The 25,194-nt window shown below is 41.4% G+C and overlaps 1 protein-coding gene across 6 annotated transcripts in view; it reads right to left on the bottom strand.

Moving 5' to 3' along the window:
• The window catches only part of LOC120958299 (wiskott-Aldrich syndrome protein family member 3), a 30,749-nt gene extending 8,767 nt beyond the window's left edge, over positions 1-21,982 (bottom strand). The window contains exons 1-2 of one of the 6 annotated variants that reach the window (XM_040380994.2): positions 21,700-21,982; positions 19,873-20,602 (exon numbers count right to left, since the gene is read on the bottom strand). The gene's annotated coding sequence lies outside the window, so the exon portion shown is untranslated. The other 5 variants (XM_049610753.1, XM_040380995.2, XM_040380998.2 and 2 more) reach the window with 5 other exon arrangements.
• Between the last annotated feature and the right edge of the window lie 3,212 nt (positions 21,983-25,194).

Below are 25,194 nucleotides of genomic sequence, written 5' to 3'. Positions count from 1 at the left end.
GTCATAAACGCAACATCACAGCACAGCAGCAACATAAACGAACCAAATCTAGGCCGTCGTTCACCTCACGCGGCAGTACTTTCCGAGCACTACAGCAACAACAGCATAAAGTTGCAGTTGACGACGACTGAGGGCAGCAGGCAAGCAGTACAGAGCAAAACATGAACCCAATCGAGCGGGGTGGAAGTAGATGATTATGCTAATTGAATACCCGCGGCAGGTTGTCCTTCCCTTCCCGCTTCATCAGACGCGCACAGCTGATTAAAAACGCATCGCGAAAAACTAGGGGAGCAGCGATCGGACTGGTGTGATGGCGCATGCAAATCACTTCTCGCGGGCGCGGATTGTTCATTCACGCATGTTTTGCGCGTCACGGCTACAAACGGCTCGGAGACAGTGCTTCAATCATGCGGGAGAGCTCAAAACAAAACCATACTCCAAGCTTAACTGCCAGCCCGCGGGGGAACAGAAAAGGGGAGGCCTTTTTCCCTGTATCTGCTTCGCATACTTTTTGTACACTATCGTGCGCAGCACGGTACGGTAAAATGCAAGCACATAAATGAAATAACGAAGTACGAACAAGATGAAAATGAGATGATGACCGTAAACGGTTATTTTTCAATTTAAGCTGTAGCAGGAACTGCTGTCGACTGTTGTTCCAACACACGCATGCACATCCGCCGTTAACCCTCGTCTCGGTGTGTTTCCGCGTCTGCCAGCATGGGAAGAACGGTGTCCCGCTGACGTACCCGGGGATTATACAATGGCGCGTTAAACATATGGAACTATTTTACGGCGCAGAATTGCTGGAGTTTTAGTTTGTCACATATCAGAAGGTTTGGTGACATATATTTGAATTAAAAATGACAATATTGGGCTCACTGTGACTATACAAATTAAAATCACGTATCGTTGATACGATACCAAGCGTTATTCTAACCCCTTTTATTCGAACGCAGCAAATGAAGGTACTAAAAATAACAAAATGACAAATCCAATTCTAGTTTTTATGCTCTAAAAAGTATGTTCTCATCTTGACTAGTGATGGGTAAGCAAAAATAGATTCATTATTCTAAGCCATTGATTTTACTGAGTTCGTGAGTCAACTCTTCTTTCTTGTCAACCTCAACTCATTTCGAGTTGTTCACTCTAAATATTTTAGTACCGATTCGTTTCAACATAGTAACAAATATCTACAAAATTAATAGCTCCTTTTCTAAGAATGTCTACCTAATTACAGGGCTTCCCGAACCACCTTTCAAAGTGAACATCGTTATTCACCGTTTGCGAGACGTTTTTTCAACAGTTGTCACAAGTTCTATTTGCAAAACAATAGTCTTTGAATTCATAGACATGAACGAAGTGCTAATTGGAAGCGAAAATGATTTTTACATTGAAAAATGACTCGACAAACCCCTGTAAACATTTAGAAAAATAAAAAAAAACTTTAACGATGAGATAGAAGCATTCTTGCATAGAATTGCAATTTAATCTAAATAATCAATTCCACAAAGAATTGCAAAAAAGTTGAAGTATTCAAATCGGCAAAGAATTGCTGAGAAGTTGAAAGATTCAATATCGAAAAGAATAAAATAAAAACATTAAATTAAAAAAAATAAATTTAAGGGCAATCAAAACATTGAATTCCACAAAGAATTGTAGATGAGTAGAAGGATTTCATTCCTGACGAGACTCTATTCCAATATCAAAAAGCTGGACTATGAAGCGTATAGTAAAAATAAAATAAAATGTAGTCTCACAAGGCAGAACAAAGCAGAAAACTGAGACGGATTTACTGCCAAAAATTACTATTTTTCCTATAAATTTTGTCCTTCACTGTAGGACACAAACACCTCATGTAGAAACAATCAGCTATTTCCCTAATTTCTCCTACACAACGTCAAATTATTTTTAATGAAAGAGATAAAATAATCGATTATAGATTTAACTCTTTATAAGAAGTGAATAGGTGAGTTAGCCACGCGTTAAAAAGACTCACAAAGCACATCACTACATCATGACAGATTAACAACATACCGCTTTTGAGTACACCATCTGGACCATGTTGTAATGAGAAGTAGATGATAATGTTAACTCACAGAATAATCTACCAATCTCTTTCAGACAAAATAGAGCAGCCTGCACCTGTGCCTGTATCCATACCCGTCAGCGTAGCCTTTACTGCTGCTTTATGAGCGTTGCACAGCACAACACCGAGAGTTACAGACACCGGCTGGTCAAGAAGAAATTGTGGAAAACGCCTCTCCCATCGCAACGGCTTTATCTTTACGCCGTCCCGATAACTGGGAATGTGCGAGCGAAAATGTGGCCCCGTTAAGTAGGTTGAGCGGGGAATGCTCTTTTGCGCGCGACGACAACAACGACGGCTAGAGCAAAGCGAATGACTATCGGCATGTTGGAGAAGCAAAAGCACCATGTTCAGACGACGGGACGGCTTTGCCAATGGCTGCGAATGGCACGCGTGATTAGGGAAAGAAAACCTGTGGCAATCATGCGCCGACTGACTCGACTCGGTCTGCATTCGCCTCGGTCAGGGGGTGATGATGGTAAAGCAGCTAAGGCTAGATTATCGTGGCATACCAACCGACCCAACCCAGCCTCTCTCCGCCGAAAAGCGACTAACCTCTGCCTAGAAAGCAATCAGCAACGGAGTGGAATGGCGCAGCACAGGGGAACTGATCTCATTTCGGAGTTTCGCCTTTCGAACGCAACAACCGCACCCAGCAGTGCGCATGGGCCGACCGAGACACGATAGAAAGGCGGTGTAAAAGAATCTGCAGAACGAAATCGGTATGTTGGGGGTCGGCTTTGAGAAAGGTATTCTGATTGAGACAAGATTATTACCTTTTCTTTTTCACTAGGTGTGCGATAACATTGTCTTTGAATGGGGGGGGGGGGGGGGGTTTGATGTATTAATTTTCCAATCGAATGTGAACCTCCGAATTAATTACTTTACAACAGGAAGTATTGGTGAACGTGTGGTTTAGGTGTTTTTCATGCTACTGTCAACATAGTTTCCTGTAAGACTTTGTAAGTCCTTGCCTTGTAGACTATAAAGCAAACATTTCCTCAAAGATTACAATACAAATCAAAAGCCAAGTATTTATAAAAAGGGAATAGAATGTAAGTAACATTGCATGAAAACGACAAAAAATATAATTAATGTTTTGACATTGTAAGTAGACACTATTGAAACAGTTTCTAATAGCCTTAGTGCCTGTGTCAATTCGTTTGAAGCAACCAAAGTTCGAAAAGCAAGAAAAATCAAACATTCAACATCAAAAAAGATCAAAAAATCTAATGACAGCTCCACAGTATGTTTGCAAAATTCCCCTAGTCGATTGCAACACTCCCCTCATATGATTGCAAACTTCCACAGCTTGCATGCAACATTCCCCTATCGATTTGCAACATTCCCCTAAGTGATTGAACTATTCCCTTATATGATTCGTAATCCTGTATTAGACTTAGGAATGGTTCTCGGGATTATAATTATGATATTTACGTTTAAAAAGCTAATGAAATATTGACAGCACATTTTAAACTGGTTCCTTGATTGAACAGTATATCACAGTTAAGTATTTTACGGTATTTTAACTGTTAGAACTTCCAACGTACACATACTGTACTCTAGATTACGATTTAATAACGAAGTAGTTTTCAACTGATCGTTTTTCCAATATACATTGTTAACATAGTAGTTATCAATAATATACGTTAATATAGTAAATTGGCTAATTGAAAAACCCACAACTACTTCAAACAGCGCTCTTTATGCAGTAGCAACGTTCATATCGTGTCTTAATGAATGGCAAAACCGTAAATTACCTCATCGCAACTGTTACAGCAAACAACTGCATCTTTAACACCTTTTCTAACACATCTGAGCCAAGCACCAAGATATCAGTACCATGAAAGCAGAATATTTATTTTTTATTCTCCCCTCACCTTTTGCCTGACTGTACATCATCACCGTCATCCGCAACTACCTTCGCTAACGCTGATGTCATAAAGATGTTTAATTGTTTGCATATTTACACATCCGTGTGCTTGTGATTCGCAGACGCAAAGCTGCCGATACAAACGACCGGCCCGGCAAACGGTTTTTGCACTGCAAATGCACTTGTTGCGATCGTCTCTCGCGCGCGCGTTTACTGATCGGTAGTCGAACACGACGCTTCAGCCGCCTCCCGGGGACTTCCTCGACTACACTACTCATGGCCATTTTGAAAACGCATTCCTCATCTTTCACCATCATAACGATATTGTGTGTGTGTGTGTGTGTGTGCTCCCCCCTAGGGCAAAAAGCAGCTATTAAAATGATACTCTCCAGTGAGCACACACAAGGGATGCGCATCCGGACATACCACAGCCACAGCGCGCGGTGGAATCATTTGCACGCGTCTGCCGCCGAGTAGAGAAAGAACGTACCCGTTCCGCAGCAGCGCCAGCAGACCTACTGGCTGGGTATGCGCGAGCGCGTAGTAAATCAACGGAACTGTGCGCAAAAACTACTGGAAAATCTCTTCGGCCGTATTAACACTTTCTTTCAACACAGCCGCCGCCAAACCGACTCGTTTTGTGTGGTGTGGTGGGAATCCAGCGTGAGTAGGGAAGTGAAAGATCGTTAATAGGGTGTACACCACCACCCCATCATTCCTGGGCGGGGGGGAGCTGCTCTTTACTTTGCTTGGGTTGTGTGTACGAGATTTTATTACTTCTCGGTAGAACGGTGCTCATTTTGCTTGCGGAAGAGCCGCCACCACGCCAGATTCGTAGGCTAGAGATTCGTTTATCTTATCTACTTTGTTAGAAGCCGAGGTTTAGGTTGCGATGTAGCTGAGGATCACCCAACTACGAAGCGTTTTGTGGCCCTCTTTCTCGTGGCTAGTAAAATGTTGAATTTAACGACGGGCGTTCACAGCAAAACAAAAACCGCACCAGGAATTTCTCCACCATTTAGCGCGCGCAGCTATTAGCCGCAAAGTGATTTTAAAGAGTTGTTAATATGCGATCAATAACTGAGTGGGGCTATTAAAACATCGTGTTTTTATGACGCCCAACGTTTTGTTTGAGGTAAATAAATTAGAAATGTATAATAAAGATACGAAGATAAAAAAATGTTGAAGTAGATTAAGTCCTGAGAAACAGATATTACTCCTACTTATGAATGAAAAGTGATAATAAAAATTATGATCAGCAGTGATAAGCAGTTGGTAAACGCGTTGCATATCAAAGACTCTTTCGGGGTACAAATAACCCAGACCTAAACCTCAATGAAGACATAGCATTCTCTAGATAAAGAACATGCTCTAGTATTATCGATTTAAAAAAACATAACATAACAATGTATTTAAAATTTATACAAAAGATGCTAGCGAGCTCAAAATTGTAAGCAAACATTACAAGTTCGTCATTGTCACATATGTATGACAACATAAACTTGGCATCTTGAATGATGCCGACAAAGGGTGCTTAGGAGCTATGCAATATACAAAATCAATGTTAAAATAGGATTTTTCGCATATACAGGGTTTCCCACGATTTATTGGTTGGATCCCATCAATTTTTGGTTGGTTCCCATATTTTTTTAGTGCGTTCCCACGATTTTTTGGCCGTTTCCCAGATTTTTTTGGTCCAATTGTATTGATATCCATTCGGAAAATACCAATAAATTATGGGAACGAACTAAAAATCCATGGGATACGACCAAAAATTCGTGGGAATTCACCAAAAAATCATGGGAACTGACCAATAAATCGTGGGAAACCCTGTAAGATGATGATCACGATCATCAAATGACTAGAGAAAGCCCATTAAAGATGTGTTATATTTAAATAAATACAACAAAATCCGATGATATCAAGATCATTAAGTAAGATAACGTAACGAAAAGAAATAAACCATCCATAACAATCAAAGGTTATGTTTGTTTAACAAATCTAAAATACTTTTGAAACCATGCAAAGAATTTGTACATAAAAATCGTAAATGATTATTAAGTATTAACTTAGTAATACAGCACAGCCGTTACTCCTTAGTAAAAAAAGTTGTTTATTATTCAAAAATAGTCTTATTCAGAAGAAGAGTTAATCTGGATAAAGCCCAACAATTCGAGAAAAAACATACTGGGGCAATGTGTTCTTAGTACAAGAACTATTAAAAAGAAAAGGAAAGGACGTATTAGTAGAAAACGAAGAACTAATATAAAGATTAAAAGCAAACTGCACACATCAATTTACAAACAAATGAAGATATCCTAGGGGTGTAAATTAAATGATATGATCATTTTAAATCCTAGAAAGGAAACCAACAAACAAAACAAGTTCATTTTGATCTAAACAAAGTAACTAATTAAAAAAAATCATATAAATGAAATAAAGCATTTGATTACATAAAAGAAACATGAAGAAAACAGTCTAAAGTAGATCAAACTATAACCAAAATAAATAAGTAAATTCCTAAACAAAATGTACGAGACTAGGTATTGAAAACAGTAACACTATTATTTGAAATTCCCGAAGAATCTCTCTCGAGAGTAAGTGCGAGGTGAGGATGGATCGAATTTGTTAGCAAACCATCCATCACAAATAATAGTTAGGAACAACGCAGTCGTGTACGATCCGATCGCTACTGCACCGTTGCGTCATAAGTTCTTCCCTTCAAAACGAATCCCTAACCCGAAGACTCACCGCTTTTCGCGTCCCCATCTTCTTGGAAAGGCACTTTTATCCTCACTTTCACATTAGAGTGCCTTGTCAGCTATCGATGATCTCGCTACCTTCGCTAAACGGCTGCACGCTTTTAACCCGAAACGCGCCTAAGATCGAGCAGCAAGGGGTTCGAGACTTTGTGCGCATTTCTTTGCCCGTTGCCTATAAATTAAATCAAAATCCGATACCACAATTTCGTACCACCGTGTACTGTTGCGTTCTTCTGGCCCATGTTTGCTGGCTGTGCATTGTGGAATTAGAACGCAGTGGTCGGCCAAAATCGTGATTGGAAATGGTTGCCGTTATGTAGCACCAGAGCGGAGAAAGGTTTCACTCCCTTTCACTTCGGCACAGTAGTGATAGACCTGCATAGATCCATCCGGCCAAAGGTATTCTGCAGTTGCTCAAACTGTACCGGGGTGGGGAGGCTTACGATACCTTCCAATTCGCCATTAAGATGTCTCTTTCTGTTGCTTTCTCCAATTCGGTAGGATTATTTATGTTTTTAAGGGATTATAACGCTCGCGGCGGACGGTGACAGTGAGCAGTACATTTTACGTGTCTCAAATTAAAACTATAAACAGTAGAGGGTAAGGATAAAAGGGATTGTTTGATAGAGGGTTGCTCGAAGCTGAAGAGTAACGGCGAGATGTAATTTGAAAGTAAATAAATATGTAATCCGCAAAGAAACGCGGTAGGGATCACTGTGTTGTGTGGTTAGGTATCAATTCTTATGCCTTAGAACCTCACAATTGCTTCACCTTTCAAGCTGTTTCATAGCATTTATCAAACAAATCTTTAAACACACAACATTTTCATCTCAAAACAAAACCTAGAATTCATCTTTGTTTCCCAAGAACCTTTATAAATCATAGACAAACGTGGAAAACAAGACCAACGCCACCCAGCTAGATTTCATTCAAACTTCGCCGTTGTTTGGTAAACAACGCATCATTTGTAGATATATATATATACACACAAGAACGCTGACGGCCTTTTAAATTCGGTACTAAATTTCTCCAGAATGATTTAGAGTCCTTTTTAGATCCGCTGTGTGTCTACGTTTATTGCAGATGGCAGCAGCGCCCGAGGGACATATGAAATGTTTGTTTTAGTTTCCATTTGTGATGTGAATTTATGACTGCAGACAGTAAACACAACGAATAATCCATTTCGTTTGTTCGTTTGCTATGGCGGGAAGATAGGTGTCTAAAGCTCAGATAAAACCATTACTGCTTAAGGAATATAATTTATTACTAAAAGTGTCTTTTTGGAGAATTGTAAAGTGTAAATTTGCACTATGTATATGATCACGTCACTTTATAAAATTTTATAATTTCAATACAAGTTGTAGCACTTTACAAGGTATTGCTATGAACAATTGCGAACAGCAGCCAAAGTGATTGCGTTCAAGAAGAATCGACACATCCAGCTCTATCCTCCCTGAACAGTAACCAATTCGAAGATCGTTCAATTAACACCGGATGCGCATTGGCGACCAACCTTTAATAAACAAACAGCGAACGAACGAACATATGCGGAAGTGGTTGCTTATTTTGTCCAACTTGAAAGAATGGAACTCCATACCGCGCTCGCGCTGCTGACTCACACACTAGACATTCCAGAGCCCGATCGCCACATACCTCCAAACACAACTCCGGGGGTAAGTAAAAACAGTGTCTCATTTTCCATCCGCTCGCGGGAATGGAACGATGGCCGTTCACCTGCAAAGACCACCCAAACCGAGGGGAGTGCAACACGATCGATGAAATGCAACACGCCACCTACTCCGTCGTCTGTGCGGGGGGTTTGTGTGTTGTGCCTGGTGGTGGTGGTAATCGTAAACCGCGTCCACAGCACCGGCGATTTAACCTCCAACTGTAAACAAAACGACCTCGCGTCCAGCTCCGGCTAGAATTTAGACGCACTTGTGCCAGCGCTGGTGTAGAATGTGCAGTTGAAAATGTATGCCTTTATTAAGGATTGCATTGAAACTCTTGAAAACGGAATACATTTTATGATTATTTAAATTAATTATAAATAATTTCTTAATTACTGGAGACTGGTTGAGACACAGAACAATTGACCTACAGTCAAAAATGTAGGAAGTGGAAAAGAAATGGACTCTGCAGCATCCTTTTTGGACTGACACATCGGAAATTCCGAGTGAATTTTTCTACACCTCCCGCCATAAATAGTTAATTTCCCAAGAGGCCAAGAAAGTGTCCAAAATTATGAGAACTTCTGGAAAACCCTATAATGCACTCGATCATTAAGGGACCGATCATTAAGGGACTACGGGACAACATAGGTAGCTACAATACTGCAATAGGTGCTTGTTTAGTGTAAATTATGCTGCTCAAAACACGGCGAATGCATTGTTTAATGAATAATATGTAAATATATCAAGCCTCATGAAATGGAAGTATAATTTTCTTAAATTTACATTGTATTATTTTGATATAATTTTAAGTATTTGAGGCGTATCTTGTTCAACAAATCAATTGGAGCTACATGGTTAGTAAAGCTTAGCAGATAAAATGAACAAACTCGTCTTATAGATGCATTTTCCTAAGACAGTGTTAGTGTTGTCAACTATAGCATGATGTTTGTTTATTTACATTGAGTTAAGTAGGAAAATCCCTAGAAGATGTAGTTTGTATTACTTTCCCCCCATATAAATGTATTTGGACAATATTCTATATGTATTTAAACTCAGTATGGAGTTTCTTCTTCTTGTTCTTATTCTTTGATACAACAACCGTTATCAGTCAAGGTTTTCAGTGTCTTGTTTAACACTTTAAGCGCAGTGTCATATAAATTCGCATGACGGTTTTGCTCACCGTTCAGCTTTGCATCTGACGCTCAGTGACTCTCTTGAGGACGAATGAGGTAGGAAAGAGAGAACGAGAACGACATGTGCTACGCCGCTTATCGCAATGAAACAAAAGAGTGATAACAATCGCACGAGAAACTGTCGCTCTCATCGCTCTCTTGCCATGCGCTACGTGCTCACTCAAAAACTGTGACGTCAGGCTGGCGGTCAAAGTGTTAATTACCATATTAGGATAGACAGTCCTACGTATGTGGGGGCTTGGTCCGATCGGGGTTTCAACCCACGACGGTGAACCCATGATGTTGTTAAGTCGTACGAGTTGACGACTGTACCACGAGACCGTCCTCGGCAGTATGAAGTTTTATATTACTTTTAATCTTTTAAAAATCGACTGAATATGTCCAAGATTGACTCAATATCACTAAAATAATGTAATGTAGATGAAATTCATTTTACCTATTGCCTCACTACGAGGCCACGATTCACGCCACTACGATTGGATTAAAGGCGTCTTCCTTAACGCATCACCACAATCTGCCAGCCTCTAATGATTTATGTAAGCGAAGGCTCCACACCACAACGCTGGCGCCGGCGGCAAAGTAAATTGAGAGTAAATGGGCTAGTGATTTTCCGTGTTAAAACAAATCCACCAGCTGGGCCAACCCTGGCTGAAGCATCAAATTGATGCACATTTCACCGTTGCCTCAGATGGTCGAAGAAGCGCATCAACACAAGCGCACACAGCACTTTGCGATGCATTTCTTTGCGTCGGATCCATAGTGAACAAATGGAACGGTTTAACGTTGTCATGAAAAGCAATAAACGCTTGAAGTAATTATACAAAAAAAAAATTTGTCTAATGAATGGTGAAGTTCTTTGTTCTTTTGTTTAAAATAATTTCGAATTGAAGCCCAATGTTCGAATATTTCGAACTTCTTGTAAAACTACTCTTTCCATATCAATCAATTAAGCGAACAAATGACATGAACAACATCATCAATGATACTGGCAACCTTTTTTTTTTAAAGCTAACGGAAAACATGCTAACACACTATTAAAACGCGTATCGCTAATGTTTTCTACTTTATAAACCTCGGCATCTAAGCCCCCCCCCCCCCCCAGATGCAATGAGTAATAAATTTGGATCACGCTTTATCTTAAGGGCAAACGTGAGCGATATTAGAAGCATTCCCCCGTCATCGTTGAACCCAACTCTAACCTTTTCTTCAGACCTTCACCAGGGAGTGATTGGGCACGCGTGTTTCTTTTATGGGACCACCACATCGAGAGGCATTGCCCAGACCATATCCCCACGATTCCAACTACGCTACCCTTAGTCTCCGCGGCATACATTTACCATATCACCGAGTGGTAAATCAATTATGATTGTGTCTATTTTAAAATCTTCTCCACTCTTTCGCCTGTTATATTGTACCGCTTCTCGCTTCTTTCCCCTTTGCGGCAAAGTGCATCCGTCCCTTCGGGTGAGTTCTTGAAGCGAGTTCACTATTGGCATTGTTGTAACGGATGCGCAAAGTCAGTATGGTTTTCATGCATCATTAAATACCATTGTGCCGTGGTGGTGGTGGTAGCGTTCGATCGTTGCCGTTGTCGTCGTCGTTCGGGAAGGTTAACTCGCACAGGTGTGTACGCTAGAACCACTAAATGTCAACACCGAACGGTAAAAAAAGCAAACAACCTTTTGGAAAAACGATACCAATAAGCACTCGATGGAGAAGGATTTGGACCATTTACTTCGGACAAATTTCGTGCAAAACGCTGTTGCAAGACGTACACAGGCAGCAGGTTAGTTTATGAGACAGGTTTTTGGACGCATTAGGAGCCCGTTTCGTGAGAGATTAGTGTTGCATTTTTGTTGGTTGTTGTAAGGATTCCATTATCCACCTCGAAAGAGCGGACGAAAGCCTAAGAAAAAGCCATACAACGACAATGACTATTGCACTTTCTGGGTACATGTTGCACCGGGAAGTCCAACAAATCGACCTGATAATGTGCAATAATGCGTGCAGCTTATCTTGGCGGCAGAAGGAAAACTCCATGCTCATTTGTCGGAGTACACGCCTCTAAAAGTAATCCATTTGGTGGAAAAAATGTCTCATCATCTCGGGGAGTTTGTAAAATGTAATTATCATGCCTTCCCGGTCGGGTGTAAATAAAAGCTATCTTCTTCGTAAATAAAGCATTGATACATTCACTTTCTCAAGCGCACAACAGCATATTCATCATTAGTACATCCGTTTCCTCAACAAATGAGAAACAATTAAATGGAGCAGAGATCGTTTGAAAAGAAAAGCGTTGCTTTCTTCTCTCCAAACCCATTAACCTCCAACGCAATTGTGTAGGTGCTTTAAATTTGAATGGGTTTCACTTTCTTTTGCGCTGTGTGTGTGTAGGAAGATCTTTCAAGCGATCTTTGCTTGCCAACGCTCTCTGTGTAGATAGCCGTTGAAATACACAATTTCACAATCGCAAATTAAACTTGTTTTGCAGGGTTGACCGAAAGTGTGTGCGGCAGTGTGCAGCATAGTTTATTGTTTACGAAATTAATGTTTTATCTGCTAGGCATCATATTTGTACTGTCCCGAATTAAAATTTCAAATTCCTATTTGATTTTTTTCCATTACTTCGATATGATTCTGCAGTGTAAAACATGACTGTATCGTGGTTGTTGTGTTTTTGATCAAAAATATCTATTTTCGGGAACATAGCATAACGTACCAACATATTCAATTGAAGTGTATGAGCCTTCAAAAATTCCCAATTTTTTTCCCTGATAAAGCGTCCAAGTACATATTTTATTCACAAATTCCAGAATAACTTTGGAAAAATAAAATATAAAAATACAAAAACAACAAATCTCCACCTTAAAATGACTCGAAAACCCCTGAAAATTCAAAAAGTGCTACTAATAAGTATTTCAGATCATTAGTGAAGTGATTTAAACTCAAACTTCTTTCTGAATTCTTTCTTCGATATAGTTTTAAAAACCTTAGAGCAGTATTTTGACGCTGAATGTTCTAAATTGCTCTACCATTATCACACTTCTGAGACACACCGGCAGCTCAGCCCCGTTTATCAGCTGACGAGCCAGTCAAGCGAGATTGTAGATTTGCAAACAGGCGAAAGAAGCATAAATATAACACCACGCTCGGGCCTCAAGAAAATCCCTCGATGAAACTGCATTTTTCACCCGCACAGCCCCGGCCTGTTGCTACTGGGGTTGCATTATCTCGACCGACTCTTGGTAACCTTTCAGCAGAAGAGAGAAACCATACGCCCCAAATGCAACGCCTGTATACATGTATGTGCCCGCCTCTAGGGTTCCTATCGATAGAGGGTGCATTCCTTGCACGCCACGCATTCAACACTTCATCGCGAGGGGGTGAGAGTGTGTGTTTTTTTCTCTCTCACTTGTAAGTTCGTTCGAAAGAGGCAAAAAGGTTACGGTTAATATTTCACGTTCCAGCTCATTACACACGCTAACTTCCTCACCTACTCACTGGCCAACCGGAGGGGGGTGTGAGTGACCGAGGGCTCTTTAAACCATTGGAATTTATGCCTTCCTTTTATTCGACCCCCTTTACCCGATACGAGACGACAAGTTCTTGGCGGAAAGGTCGACCTTGGTGACATGCTGGTATGGGTAATTGAGGCCAGCCGATGGATGCACACAACGGTACTGCCGAATGGGACTGATTGAGGGGTGGCCATGTTCTGGAGCGATGCGTTCTGGTTGATGAAGGGAAGGTTGCACTTGTTTTGATATGTTTTCAATACATATTCACGGTAAGGTGGCGACGCGTACACTCAAATGAGTGTAATAAGAGAAGACAAATTAATTCAACTCGAAGTTAATAGATCGTAGCCAGTGACCATCAACTTCCATCAACCGTTGAAAATCTACATTTTTTACATTATTTAAAATCAAATAAAAATTATATTCTTGGTACAAATCTTATACACATTTGAATGTGTTTTGGAGCATTTTTGGGGGTTTTTCGCCTCGAAAATCACCATACTCATTCGGGTACAACGTTCTTTGAAGTAATGAAATTATAACTTATTTTTATATTAACTGTATTTAGCAGACAACACCCAAGCCCCAAACAAACATCGTCGTGTGCGGTAAGCATGCCACACATGTATCCTTTGTCTTCGGGGGTAAACAAACAGCACGCAATTGCCAGATGTTGCAGCAACAAGTCGGTATTTTTTAAATACAAAACTTGACGTTGACGTTCGCCATTAAGACATTAAAACAAAGTGTATTATCCAGTTAACATACAGAATTACAATAATAATAAAAAAGACAGCAAAATAAACAAGAACATTTGCAACGAACGGAAACCCAAATAAACCCTTGTGTGTGTCTGGGGTCCCTCTAGATATGAGCTCTATATCACACACGACACGGTCGCTCCCTCGTGTTCCTCTTCACTCACTCTGTTCAATCGTTTAAATAAAATAAAACTCAACAGAAGAGTAGGATGTGATGATCATTGATGACGCTCAGGAATAGCGGCGGATGATGATATTGCATTGCACAAAATTCGGAAACGGCTTCGGGTGTGTGCAGCAAGCTACTGAACACTGGGGAGGTGTATTTATTTTTGATACAAGCCTTTGTTTGCGTACATTCAGTCATTCAGAACGTTAACAACTGTCTGGCGGCGAGCATATTAAGTTGTTGTCGTTTTTTTTAAAGTATATTTTGATGTTTATATTTTAACTCTGTCTACAACAGTTTTACAGCCAGTTATTTACTTAACAAGAGCTGTAAAATGAGTATTGCATGCTGATAATCTTTGCAAGTTGAATGCAATCGATTGGGCTATATATGGGCTTTCAACACACGATCGGGTATGGAGGTTAAATAGCGACATTGTTAGCTGCTCGGAAGCCTCAACACACCCTGCGGAATGTGGGTTTGCATATCTAATCTAGACTCGAGCGGCTACGTGCTAAAAGCGGATGTGTTTGCTTCAATTATCGCAACGTTTGCTTTTCAATTTGGGGTAACGTACATGGCTTACTATTTATTATAAAGTATAAAAAAGGAACAAAAATGAAATAAAAAAGAGTAGTTGTTGTTATGATACCAGCAATTGATAAACTCAAACATATTTGTTTAATGGATTACACTTTTGTCACTATTTGTTCACTTGGAGGACCTAAATTTCAACGCTGATTAAAAAACAACTCTGTCGAGAGTTTTTTTGCCCAGTATTAAATAGAAACCAATTACTGGATCATATGAGGTACCGTATCAGCAGTTCAGCAGATCCCTAGACAGGGATAGGTTCACGATCCGTTAAATAATTGAGGCAGAAGAAAATGTAAAGTTTACTAAGAATCAGTTTCAACATCAAAATAGGTTCAGAAACAATTAAACAAGGACTTAACATAGGTTTTAGTGTTGGGTTTCATGACTGTTTCCTTGAGATTCATTCATATGAATCTCCAGGGAAGAGTGATTCGAGCCTCGAATCGACTCTTCAATGATTCATGAACCTCTGAAGATTAATGTATTTTCAAGGATTTATGAATCTCGAAAGATAAATGAATCTTCAAAGATTCATGAATCTCGAATCGACTCTTCAATGATTCATGAACCTCTGAAGATTAATGTATTTTCAAGGATTTATGAATCTCGAAAGATAAATGAATCTTCAAAGATTCATGAATCTAAAAGATTCATAAATCCAATAAAATTCATATAACTCCAGGGATTAATGATTCTTTAGAGATGTATGATTTATGACACCAAACAACATGCCCGTTGTGGGATTAAGCCTCGCATGAACCGTCTCCCTGTAGCAAACCAAACTATCCAACTACGTGGACTTGCCAAGAAGTTTGGAAAACCTATATAGGCTGGCATGACCACGTAGGTTGTTACTTCAAAAAGAAGAATAATGAGAAGTTCAAGCTCTATGCATTTTTGGAGATGTATGAATCTCATAAGATCTATGAATCCCTAGAAATTCATGAATCTTTCGAGGTATACGAATTGTTTAAAATTCATGAATCTTTCGAGAATCATGAATTTTTGGAGATTCATGAATCTTTGAGATTTATAAATCTTTGCAAACCGAGATTCAGATTCATTGAATCATTCCAAATATTCATTCAGATTCATGTATCTGAATCAGATTTACCCAACACTAATAGGTTTAAAGCGCTTTACAAAATTGAGTATAGCTCAGTTCCAGGAACGAAGTAATTTTGGGATCGGTGTGGGGACTTTTAAAGTTATTGTATGGATTTTCAAGGTCTATAACCATATCCATCCTTTACCATACATACAACTGCTCCGCGATCATTATGGTTCCGGCATCAACTACCGGTGCCGGTGTGTGCTGAGGATCTGTTCCAGTACCGTTATGGATTCTGTATAAGTTCCTGATAAGCCCAATAGATTTTAAAGGTATTTGAGAGTTGCGCGTTGCGTTGTCAAATGAACTGGTTTAATTACAAAATTATCATTGGGTTTTGTTGTTTTAAGAAACATTTAAATGGATTTAAAATACAGAGAATTTTGTCAACAAATCTATAATGTTTTCTAAGTTGCAACAAGAATCAAGAATTAGTTGTGAGTTGTCCTATCTTGGTCTGTGGTTGTGATTTAGTGATATGTGTCATACAATTGATAATATTATAATAAAAAAACACTATTTTATTGCATTATATTTAAGTTGAAACGTAAGACGTAGAACATTTCTAAAAACCCGTTATATTCACACCAAAACTGAAACACCGCTCGTCACAACATAATTGAAAAAGCTCTCTTGGTTTTGATTGGATTGTGCTACAAACGTTTCAGCTATTTTTCAAGTAGTTTAAAAAAAACTTCCCTATTGAAGGAAAATACAAACTGTGCCGGTAGAAAGGTGCTTTCCCCATTGTCATTGTGCCCACCGCCCCCTCTAGGAGGTGGCAAGTGTCTATGCTGTGGCTGGGCTCTTAAGGGATGTGAATTTCCCCCCAAAACTCTACATGTAAACACTCCACAGGCCCAAATTTCCCTCATTACCGCTAACCCAGCAGGAAGAACAATTGAAATAGGGAGAAAGACGATGCCACGGCGTCACCTACATCGCGGCGTCGCATAGTTGGGGAGTTGCTGCATAGTTTTTCAACCTTTTTTAGGTTCTTTTTTTTGGGGGGGGCACGATTCACACATTCCCACCCAAAGCATTTCTCCCACCGAGACACTTCATATCCGGTCATTCGAAAGCAAACAAAAACGCCAACCGTTACACTACTCCAGATAGGTTAGAAGCCGCGAAGATTCGTTCCTTTCGCGAAAGTTTGTTCGTTCGCGGGATGGAGTGGGAAATTAGGGTGTCGATGCCGTTTTTTTTTTCATCGCTGCATCTTTCGGCACACACACACACACTCACATCGTCACGCAAGGCGAGGGAAAGAAATGGTAAGATGAAGTAAAAACACAAAATAATGATCATTGCATGATGAAATTAGGCACATCGCGTGAAACGCGTGAATGATTGTGTTTTTCTGTTGTGCATTTTACACCACATGTGGTGCCGGCGAATACACACACACACACACGTACGCCAGCCCATGTGTTTTTCAAAAATGCTTCATTAAGCGCCACGAAACGCTATAAAACACGGGCGGTTTGAAGGGAAAGAAAATACCGAGGAAGCTATAAAAACAATAACAACGAACGCGAATGATTCGAATCATTCTCTTCAAGTAAGAGTTAATATAAGTCCCCCCCATATCCCCGCCGGTTGATGGTCGCATTTTTCTTCGGCGTTCTGAAAATAGTTTAAGACACGCAAAACAAAATTAACCCAACCATCTCTCACGGGGCGGCAAGAAATCCACTAGTCGTTGAAATTTTCTTCTTTTTTTACTCATTACAATCTGACAGAAAAAAAACAGGGGAAACGCAACTTGGGGACTGATTGTAGCCACTTGAAAAATGTGTTCCCAAGAAGCAGCGCCTCAGCATTCCGGAGACGATAATTAACATTTGCCCAAAAAATAAACGTATCTTGTGCTCACGCTGGAGTAAAACAATAAATTTATATCATTCAATTGCTTGGAGAGTTACATTGAAAAATTAAACGACATTTAGGGTCATTCTAAAGCCAAAGAAAAATAGTTAAAGTACTATTTTGTAATGAAAATAATTGGAATTGATTCAATCTGAACACAACATCATCGTCGCTGTGGAAATAACTAACGATAAAACACGATTAACGCGGTTTATCATCAATAAAATTCCTTTTGTTCATCAAATTACTTTCAGAAGGAGTCTCTTATAGATGCAAAGGCTATCTTACACTATTTAATCGAGACTTTTAAAACAATGTCGCTTAATCGTCATTCGCAACGAGCATGTTTGTACCAAAGCCAACATAAACCAGAGCCAAAATATGGCAATCTACCGAAACATCAGTGTTTGAGCCGCAAATAGCCCGCTGTTTGTATCGCGCCTTCTTTTTCTTTATCGATACAAAAGTTCAGTGTTGTTTTTCAAGCGATAAGCCTTATCGCTTACATCGTACAACAACTTCAGAGCATTACGTTCCTTTTAACTGCAAATAGAACACACTCCAAGGGTAGTTTTATCAAGCCCAAGTACCGAAGAAAGCCAGTCTATTTGTTCCCATATTCTTAACGCACGATAACAGCACGAACACATACACACAGAGTCTACCCGGACCCTCCGTGGTTTGGCGTTCCAGTGAGTCAGACCTGCTCGATCCCTTCGGCCGTCGATAACGCCACAAGATTCTGTTCTGCAGGGCAGTTTTTCGTTCGCCCCTTCTCGCCCTTTCGGGGACTGTGTGTGTGTGTGTAAGCAATTGTGCCGATTATGCACCCGGCCAATCCAGCAGGGGTGGTAAAATAAACGCAAACATAGCGGGGAGTAGAAAAAATGCTTTCTCGGGACACATGCGAACCTATTTGCACTACCACAAGAAGCCGTGCGCCATGTGGCGGAGAAAATTCGCGCGAGCGTGACCGAGGAAAACGGCGTGCACAGAGGGGTTGGTGCTTGCAGAACCGGGCAGCGCGTTTATTTATCGAAGACACGCTAAAAACAGCCTATTTGTTGGATAAATATTAGCAAAGTTTTTTTTACAGTTGATAAAGTACTTCTTCGGAATTTTAGTCTTTTTTTGCCAAGCAAAACGAAGAGATGCTACCGGTAACAGCCATTCGTATGACTTGTGTATGCGTTCATCACGATCATTGGTGGTCTGCATGTTTCGCAGAAACCGTACTGTCTCTAATTGGATGTCATCAGATAGGTATCTGGGCCTTGATTTCAATTACTGCGACGGCACAGTGCAAACCGCGCCAACTGCATCCCACCAATCGTTGACCGGGAGTGCCCGTAAGAGATCATAACAATTTAAATCTCATAAGAATTGCTTTTAAATTGTGTTTGCTAGTATCCACATGTTGTCTCCGTACCAGACAACTCGACGTAAAATCCTCACAAATAAAAGCAAGGACCTATTAACCAAAAATGGTTAAATCCTCCCCCAAAAAAGGGCATTCGAAACATTGCCGCTTTGATCTCGTTTATAAGAGGGCAGAGGGGCAGCGCACTAATTTTGCCTTTTTAGTGGCCTCGTTTTTTTGGCGGCTTCAGCTCGCTTAAGCCACCCACACCAGGGCAGCGTAAATTACGACACCAAAAAACCCAAAAACGACGGCGTCCGGACGGGTGGCCTAAAAATGGGACCAAATGGGACACCGTGGGCACGAACCGGCGACCTATGCCTCTCGCCGTACAGCACCACGTACACGGGCTGGCTTCTTTTCACCTTATGACATCGTTAATGACTTCCTTTGTTGGATTTGTTGAAGGGCGGAACTCCTGACTCTCTCTCTCTCTCTCTCTCTCTCTCTACCTGACATTCCCGGCGTCTTTTGTGCGATTCATTTCGACCTTAAACAAACAAACAAACGGTTCATTACTATGGCGCGTATTTAGCCAATGACTTTAGACAATTATCTTGTTTGGGTCGGTCTTCAACATTCCCAAATGTTTCCAGAAGCTTGCTGCGACGTCATCAGCCCAAAAGGTTCTTGACATTCTTTCCTCGTGAGCCGAGCACACCTCGACGGGAGCGCATTAGAATTCTTCACGTGCGTCGTGTGCGAGTTGGACCGGAAGTGGACAGTCCCTCCCGCTCAGGGGGGGGGGGGGGGGGGTATATAACTCCAAAGGTGTGTACCGGGCAGGCCGAGCGAGAAAGCTTACTTGTAAAACCGCTGGCGATAGTTACTTACATGTTTCCATCGTTCTGGGGCGTTGTTCCCGTCGAGTTGTGGTAGCCTTTCCGCTTTGAGCTTTGCTCTTAGCAGATTGAATCCCCTTGGGGGGAGGTTGCGCGTTGTTTAAAGGGGTTTGTGGCGTGGGGAATGTGTCGAAACGGTATTTCACTCTTTACTGCAGCAGCAAAAAAACAACTTTTCCTCACGATTTAAGAAGAAATGCACACAGACACAACGCGCTGCGTAGTCGCCCCGCCACACCTGTCAAATGGGGCCGGCTTTTGACGTTTGGGCACAGCAAGCCGAGCAACCGCTCTCTCTCTCTCTCTCTCTCTCTCTCTCTCTCTCTCTCTCTCTCTCTCTCACTCTCTCCGTACCACTGATACTGATAAGAGACAGAATTGCAGCAGGCCTAGGGACCGGTCGCCGTACCAAATATGGGCGTTTGGTGAAAGAGAATGATGCTTTCCTTTCCCTTTTTTTACAGACCCACTTTCGCCGTGCCGAGACGGTGGTTTGTGCTGTATAGCCCCGGATGGGAAGGCGACTCCGGTTTCCGGTTTTCCGGTCGGTGCACAATTAAAAAACAGACTCACTTCTACACACACACACACACAGTACACAACACACTGCACCGGTTTTGCGCAGCTATGCTTTTCCTCCCTATGAGGAGCGCGGTGTGATGTGTGTTTGATGTTGTTTTTCACAATTTTCTTGCTTCTTTTCTTTGACACACACGGAAAACCTAAGGAAGATTAAGCATTAAAGCACAAACCGATTAAATCCGATCCAACACAGCGTAGTGTGCAAATATGATAAAGAGAGAGTGAGAGAGAGAGAGAGAGCAATGTGTGTTACACCAAACAGCAGCAACAGCAACAACGCGATTGATAATGAAGGCAGCCCACGGATAGGGCGGATGTTGTTGCTGCTGCTGCTGCTGTTATTGTTGTTCTGTGGCGTGTTGCTACGGAGTTGTCACACTTGTCGTTTTCTGTCTGCTGCCAAACCCAATAATATTCACCCTTCTCGCCCTTCTCATCCCTCACACACACACTCTCTCTCTCTCTCTCTGCCACACTCGGCTCCCCCTAAAAACTCGTTATTTCTTCACTTTTCCTTCGCAACGGCTTGCGTGCGCAACGACTCCTTGTGAAGCTGCACCTGGTTCGCTCCCTTTCGAATGATTCACCATTCACGAGATGAAGAAACGCCACCACACACTCGTGCACCGGAAGCTCGCCACAATCATCTTTGTCTGGTTGGTGGTGGTGGTGGTAGATTTTATGCCTCCTGCCCTGCACTTACGCTACACGCCCAACGGTTGATGTTGAGCCATCAGCTCTCGATGACGACACAGCCGCACACACACGCACACCCACAGAGCCACGCCACACACCAACATCACACCCACCGCGACGATGTTTTCATCACGAGATCACAGCAAGCGCCGGACTTTGCCTGCTGTTGCTGCAACTGCACCACCGTCGTCGTCGACGTCCAGAATGATTCACACACACACACGGCTGGGCGGGCGGGTGTACAGTTCCTTCCGAAAGCCCCGCAGTCACAGAAAATGCGTAATGCAGGCTTCCTGTGGTGTACACACAGCTATCGCCACACAAACACACACACACGAAGTGTCGGTTTCGCCGTGTTGTGGTCAGTGCGGAAAGATGGCAAGATGACCAACACACCTTGATGCTTTTTCTCACGTTTTTGGGACTGCAAAGGGAACGACCGTGAAGCGCCACCATGAACACATTCGGTGCCTCCGTGGACACAGCACCGGACACACACACACACGCGCGCGCGGGGATTGAGAAAGATCGTAATTCTTACCGACTACTGCCACAACGCCCGTCGACCCGTCTTCACGACGCGCACACGCACGCACGCACGGTATATCTTCCGCTCAAGGCGATGGCAAAACCGGGCCAACTCACTTTAGGTGAAGAATGTTACACGATACAGCAAATCACTCTTCCAAGAACCAGTAGAAACCAGCAATCGACCACGGGAACAAAAGAGATACGCACCCGATGCGACCTCCTCGGAGTGATTTCGCCTTTTCCTTTTTCTTTACGCCTTCGAGTCACCGTTTGCTCCCTCTCTCTCTTCTAGCGGTTCGCCCACGGTAGTGGTGGTACGGTTGCAGCCGGACCGGAACGATGGTTCCGGATCGATACGATCCTGTCAGTTTGCTGCAAATGTCAAATCCGGTACGAAAACCGAACCATTTTTGAAAACCATTGGTAAAGTATGCAAAAATGATAAAACAAATGCCTTTTTAAAATAATGTAGATGTTTTTCGTAAAACTTTCCAACATGTAATATCCTGGAGATTTGACCCCTGATAAGACCATAGTGCTCAATATGCCGGATCAGAATACATGGTTTTCCAATTGAGTTTAGACTAGCCGCATACTTTTTTTGAATAGTCGCAATAGATTCTTGACTAGCATCCTCTATTTTTGATTACGAGCAATGGATTATTGACTAGGAGCAATTGATTTCAGCAGACCGGTTGCTGGCGCGGAGTGACCAGATTGTTTTTAGAGGTTATCGGTAGGAAATCTAAAGCAAATTCGGTAATTTTCAGTAAAAAGAACATTTTATTCACTAATAAATTTTATTAAATTCCAATTTTATGGTTAAACGATCAATACTTAGAAAAATATTTGATTTTTGGTTAGAAAAACTGAGTTTTAGTGTGCTCAATTGTAAACCGATATTTGATCGAAAATCGATAGAACTATAAATGGTCACTCTGAAAAACTTGCTTAATCTAGCTTTTGGTAAGGTTATGCCTGTGGGTTCACTACTGCATATTTCAATTCAGCCGTTAAGTGCTTTTGTGTTGTATTGTGCATTCATAAAATCAAAACAATAACACCAAAAACCTATCAGATAAAATATATCTTATTTTGTGGATGATATATAGCAGTAAAACAAACGCTTTAAACTAATGAGCGGATGAAATTAAATTTTATCCACAGATTATTATTCAAGCCGATCTGTCACACCGGGTGCTATAAACGCGACGCTCTTAGGCTGTCATGCAGGGACCTGCTGAAATCAATTGCTCCTAGTCAATAATCCATTGCTCGTAATCAAAAATAGAGGATGCTAGTCAAGAATCTATTGCGACTATTCAAAAAAAGTATGCGGCTAGTCTAAACTCAATTGGAAAACCCTGTATGACCATCACCATGACAACTGTGCGATAATCTGAATGTCAAAATAAAGATCATTCGTTTACGGATCGTTGTACTGACAACACCTTCAGCCTTCTGTTTATTCTTCTGCCTTGCGATTTTGTGCCTCTGTTATAAGTTCAACGTTTAATTCAAATTGGTAAAACTCGAGGTTTTACATCTCAGAAGTGGGATACGTCTTATCGCCTGCACCTGCTTTGCTGTCCAATCCAGCACGGCACAAGATTGTGTATCGAAGAGTTTGTTTGTTTGTGTGTGAGATGACGCTACCATCTGCCATTGCAATGCGCAAAAACGAGAAGCTTCTGTGTGTGCTTGCCGGTATAGGCAGCCAATTCGATGTTTAGGCAACGATTTGCCTCATGGTTAGACCAGATTACGCCAGATTCACCAGCCACAACGATATCGATCCCTGCAACCCCAAAGACACCAGCCATCTAGCACTTGCATTTAGTGTGGCCGCCATCTTGTTCATCTTGCACGACAATGACGACACCGCCATTTAGTATGAATACGGCCGGTGGCTATTCTTTTATCATTGCTCATACTTGGAATACTGGAAAAGCTTCGCGCATCACTTCTGTTATTGCATGTGCACCGCATGCCGTGTTGTCATCGCCTCCGATTCATCGTGTGTATTGCCTTCCGCCACTTTATGGATTGACCCCGCTACCATCCTCTACCGCCGCGTCATGTTCGAGTGCTGTGGCATCGGTTGTAGCCTACTGAGCTGTTGAACAACAATCATCGTGGTGTCGTTCAGTATTCAGGTTCATCCTGATCGACGTTGTCCTTATGCTTGGCTGTAACTTCTGTAAACGTCAGCAAGACTTCTAGAGGAGATGCCGATCAGCGGCAGCAGTACTTACACCCACTATGAGATTGATTCAACCGCACGCATCACATGACGACATTATTCAGGATCAGTTCTTTTCGATATCAGCATCGTCCTCATGCTTGGCTGTAACTTCCGTAAACTTCAGCAAGACTTCCGGAGGAGATGTTGGTCAGAAAAGCAGTTGTGATTGAAAGTATGTGAGTTATTCTCATGCCAGCTCTGTTCAATAAGTATTGAAGATTTCTACAGTAAAGCCGCTCAAATTGAGGTCAATTTGTTTGTCAGGATAGCCGAGCTGTAATATCCTGAAGATTTGACCCCTGATAAGACCATAGTGCCCAATATGCCGGATCGGAATATGACCATCACCGTGACAACTGTGCGATAATCTGAATGTCAAAATAAAGATCATTCGTTTACGGATCGTTGTACTGACAACACCTTCAGCCTTCTGTTTATTCTTCTACTTTGCGATTTTGTGCCTTTGTTATAACTTGAACGTTTAATTCAAATTGGTAAAATTCGAGGTTTTACAAACATGAAAAACTAAAATTTACACTAAAATTATATTGAACAAAGCATACGCGACATCACTTCAAATCAATGTCACCTTTGTATGGCAATCAGGAATGCACAAGGTTGCTTCATAGATGTTTTTTTAATGACAGTTACGATTCAAAATTCGAACAATTTTTAGATGGTGCACTGTTTTGTATGACGAGGCTACCATGTAAAATCCTGTTCTATTCAATACAAAGATTACATTGCGTATTGAGGAGGTTATTTGAAATAACAGTTATCAGAGCACATTGTCATAATAAAAACAATTCGACAGTTTTGCCAGCATGACAGCTACAATTGCGTTTGCAATCGCGCTCAATGTGGAACGGGTGTCAAAGTTTTTTTTTGTTTATAATGTTTTGGTGAAACCTAGCCCGTTTGTATCAACTGTTGTTTTTTCATTGAGGGTTTTTGAAATTTGCCCAAGGTTCATAAATTACTACAGGTCGGTCCTTGCAGATTCTTCTTCTTCTTTGGCACAACAACCGTTGTCGGTCAAGGCCTGCCTGTACCCCACTAGTGAAGTGAGCTTGGCTTTCAGTGACTTATTGTTACCATAGCCGTCCAGTTTATTTTCACAAATGTTCATTTCACAGCTAGGAAGTCCAAAGTTACTTAGCAAATCATAAAAAAGTCCTTAGCAACCCTAACTCCCTATCTGCCTATCTCCATAGAAATCTCCATCCATCATGGCTACCAAAATCAGAGCTAAAGACCCAC

Source organism: Anopheles coluzzii, chromosome 3 (assembly GCF_943734685.1).
Source record: "Anopheles coluzzii chromosome 3, AcolN3, whole genome shotgun sequence".
In the NCBI taxonomy this organism is placed as follows: Eukaryota; Metazoa; Arthropoda; class Insecta; order Diptera; family Culicidae; genus Anopheles; species Anopheles coluzzii.
The sequence above is the reverse complement of the archived record's forward strand: the minus strand, read 5'-3'. Positions and strand labels throughout refer to the sequence as shown.